Source organism: Ursus maritimus, unplaced genomic scaffold, assembly GCF_017311325.1.
Source record: "Ursus maritimus isolate PB19 unplaced genomic scaffold, ASM1731132v1 scaffold_4, whole genome shotgun sequence".
Lineage (NCBI taxonomy): Eukaryota > Metazoa > Chordata > Mammalia > Carnivora > Ursidae > Ursus > Ursus maritimus.
In genome coordinates, this window is record NW_024426552.1 from 21,322,698 (window position 1) to 21,326,830 (window position 4,133).

At 37.4% G+C, this 4,133-nt stretch overlaps 1 pseudogene; it reads right to left on the reverse strand.

Moving 5' to 3' along the window:
• Positions 1-689: 689 nt before the first annotated feature.
• LOC121100572 lies at positions 690-802 on the reverse strand (annotated as a pseudogene).
• Positions 803-4,133: the final 3,331 nt, after the last annotated feature.

Below are 4,133 nucleotides of genomic sequence, written 5' to 3' on the forward strand. Positions count from 1 at the left end.
AAGAGGAAGGATTTCCTTGAACTGCCTTTCACAACCACTAATGGTTCCTATGTTGTTTTGCTGGGTGAGAGTTTCTTTCTAGACTAGGAAAAAATAAGAATTTGATTTTGACTGGATCCCCAATATGTTATATATAAATACATTTATTTTGTTAATAAATACACATACTTACACTTTACTGATTCATGGTCTATCAAAATAGTAGTGTTAAAAATTTTGTCAACTTCAGGAAATCATCAACTACTCCTATTTTTCTACGTTTTAATAATTTGTATTATTTTATTTTTCATAGCTAGTATTATAACTTGGTTCATGATGACAGTAAGGAAATGTAGGGATTTAGATTATTCTTTATTTTAAATTTTAAAAACATAAAAATTATGTACAGCTGAAGATTTTTTAAAAAGCCTGTCAATTAGAAAAATGACTGTGATTATTGAGGATAATCATACAAAAAATATGACATAGAAGAATTAGAAAACAAATATGCTTTCCCACGTCAGGGATAGAATTTGCAATTGAAAAAAGTAAATAAAACAAGTAAATTATTAATGTTATAGTTACTAATAATGAAATTTATTTTGTAGTAGGACTATCTGGAAATTTTCATTCTATGCTAAACAATGATGATGATTAAAATCATAAAAAGTATTATTTATTGATATCTTACCAAATAAAACGTGTTATTGTTTCTGAAAAATAGTTTATATATTAACCTGTATATTTTTATTTAGTTTTTAATTAGCAGTAATCGTGCCTCAGAAAAATCTCATTGGCTATGATACTGTCAATGTGCAAAGCTATATATATATATATTTTTAATGTTTTTTATTATATTATGTTAGTCACCGTACAGTACATCCCTGGTTTCTGATGTAAAGTTCGATGATTCATTAGTTGCATATAACACCCAATGCACCATGCAATACGTGCCCTCCTTACTACCCATCACCAGTCTATCCCATTCCTCCACCCCCTTCCCCTCTGAAGCTCTCAGTTTGTTTCTCAGAGTCCATAGTCTCTCATGCTTCATTCCCCCTTCTGGTTACCCCCCCTTTCTTTATCCCTTTCTTCCCCTACCAATCTTCCTAGTTCTTATGTTCCATAGATGAGAGAAATCATATGATATTTGTCTTTCTCTGCTTGACTTATTTCACTTAGCATTATCTCCTCCAGTGCCGTCCATGTTGCAGCAAGTGTTGAGAACTCGCTTTCTGATAGCTGAGTAATATTCCATTGTATATATGGACCACAACTCCTTAATCCAGTCATCTGTTGAAGGGCATCTCAGTTCCTTCCACAATTTAGCTATTGTGGACAATGCTGCTATGAACATTGGGGTGCATATGGCCCTTCTCTTCACTACGTCTGTATCTTTGGGGTAAACACCCAGTAGTGCAATGGCTGGGTCATAGGGTAGCTCAATTTTTAACTTTTAAGGGACCTCCACACTGTTTTCCAGAGTGGCTGTACCAACTTGCATTCCCACCAACAACGTAGGAGGGATCCCCTTTCTCCACATCCTCTCCAACAATTGTTGTTTCTTGCCTTGTCTATTTTTGCCATTCTAACTAGTGTAAGGTGCATCTTAGTGTGGTTTGATTTGAATTTCCGATGGCTAATGATTTTGAACATTTTTTTCATGTGTCTGTTAGCATTTGTATGTCATCATTGAGAAAAGTGTCTGTTCCATATCTTCTGCCCATTTTATGATTTCTTTATTTGTTTCTCATGTATTGAGTTTGAGAAGTTCTTTGTAATCTTGGATACCAGTCTTTTATCTGTAGCATCATTTTTTGCAATATATTTCTCCATTCCATGGGCTGCCTCTTAGTTTTTTTGACTGTTCCCTTGTGTGCAGAAGCTTTATCTTGATGAAGTCCCACTAAAGTTCATTTTATCTTTTGTTTCTCTTGCCTTTGCAGGTGTGTCTATGAATTGCTTTTGGCTGATGTCGGAGGTTGCTTGCCTATGTTCTCTCTCTAGATTTGAGGATTCCTGTCTCACATCGAGTCTTAACCATTTTTGGGCTTGGTCTCTTTTGTAAAAAGTGGTGTGAGAGAGGGTCAAGTTTTCATTCTTTTTTTTTTTTTTTTTTTTTTAGATTTTTTTATTTATTTATTTTGACAGAGGTAGAGACAGCCAGCGAGAGAGGGAACACAAGAAGGGGAGTGGGACGAAGCATGCTCATAGTGGAGGAGCCTCGATGTGGGGCTCAATCCCATAACACCAGGACGCCCCCGGTTTCCGAAAGCAGATGCTTAACTGCTGTGCCACCAGGCGCCCAAAGCATGGGAAGGTCCAATTTTCCCAGAGCACCATTTATTGAAGAGATCAACACTGGATGCTTTTTCCTGCTTTATCAAAAGATATTAGCTGCCCAAAGAGCCATGGTCCATTTGCCTCTATTCTCGTTCCATTGGCTTGTGTCTGTTTTTTGTGCCAGTACTATGCTGTCTTTGTGATCACAGCTTCTTGTAGTACAGCCGAAACTGGCATTGTGACCTAGCTTTGTTTTTCCTCTTCAACAGTTCCCTTTGGAGATTCGGGGCCTCTTTCTGTTTCATACAAATTTCTATGACCATTTGTTCCATTTCTCTTTCTTTTTGGAAATTGTCCTTGGTATTTTTGATCGGGATAGCATTGAAAGTGTAGATTGCTTCCAAGTATGGACATTTTAATATGTTAATTCTTCCCATCCATGAGCATGGAATATCTTTCCATCTTTTTGTGTCTTTCCCCTCAATACCTTCAAGAGTGATTTATAGTTTCTAGAATATAGGTCCTTTTTGGCCCTGGCTGCCAATCTGCAATGTATGGTTTTTTTGGTGTTATTGTAAATGGGATGTGGATTCCCAATTTCTCTTTCTTCAGTCTCATTATTCGTATGAAAATGCTACTGATTGAGTACATTGATTTTGGTATCCCGTCACACATTACTGAATTGCTCTATAACTTCAATAGTTTGGGAGTGGATTCTTTTGGCCTTTCCGATAGAGTATCATGTCATCTGGCGAAGAGAGACATTTTGACTTCTTTCTCGCCGATTTGGATATCTTTGATCCCTTTTTGCTTGTTCGATGTTGCAAGTACGAAGTTCATGTTGAATAATAGTGGTGATAGTGGGCATCCTTTGTCATGTTCCTGGATCTTAAGCAAGCCTCATTGAGAATGATATGCTTGCAGTAGGCTTCATAGATGGTTTTTATGAGATTGAGGAATGTACACCCTATCCCTACACTCTGATGGGTTTGACCAGAAAGGATGCTGGACAAATGCTTTTCTTTACCTGGGGCTTGAGAGAATCATATGATTTCTTGAATTTTCTTCTCCGGATGGAATCTAAGACCCCGAATGATTTGGTGAATGTAGAACCACCCCTTGTAATTCCAGGGATGAATCCCACTTGGTCATGATGGATAACCCTTTCTTTAATGTACTGTTGATTCTATTAGCCAGCCTTGCTGAGGACGGGCATCCATATATTAGGGAAATCGGTCTGTAATTCTCCTTTTTGATGGGGTCTTTGCCTCGTTTGGGGTTCAAGGTAATGGCCTCATAGAATGAGTTTGGTAGATTTCCTTCGTTTCTAGCTTTTGAAATAGCTTCTTTTTAAGAGAATAGGTATTATTTCTTCTTGAATGTTTGGTAGAATTCCCCAGGAAAACTGTCTGGGCCGAAGTTTTGCTTGAAGGTTACATCACTTGACTCAATTCCTTCATAATTAATTGGCCTTTAAAAATCAATTTCTTCTTTGTTTTCAGTCTTGTAGTTTATAGGCTTCAGGAAGCGCCTCCAGTTGCTTAATTTATTGGCATAAAGCTGTTGATAAAAAGCTTCTACTGGATCCTTCTCAATTTCTGGTGCTTGGTTGTGACCTCCTTTTTTTATTCACTTTATTATTTACTTGGGTCCTTTCTCTATTCTTTTTTGGATGTCTGCCAGTGGTCTGGGTCGTTGATTCTTTTTCAAAGAACCAGCTTCTAGTTCTGCTGATCTGCTCTACTGTGTACTCCCGGCTTCTAATTCATTGATTGCTCTACTCTGCTACTGCTTCCCTCGTGGCGTGATTAGTCTAAGTTCCGTTGCTGTTCCAGCTCTTGAGGTGAGAATATAAAAACTGCATTTTTAGA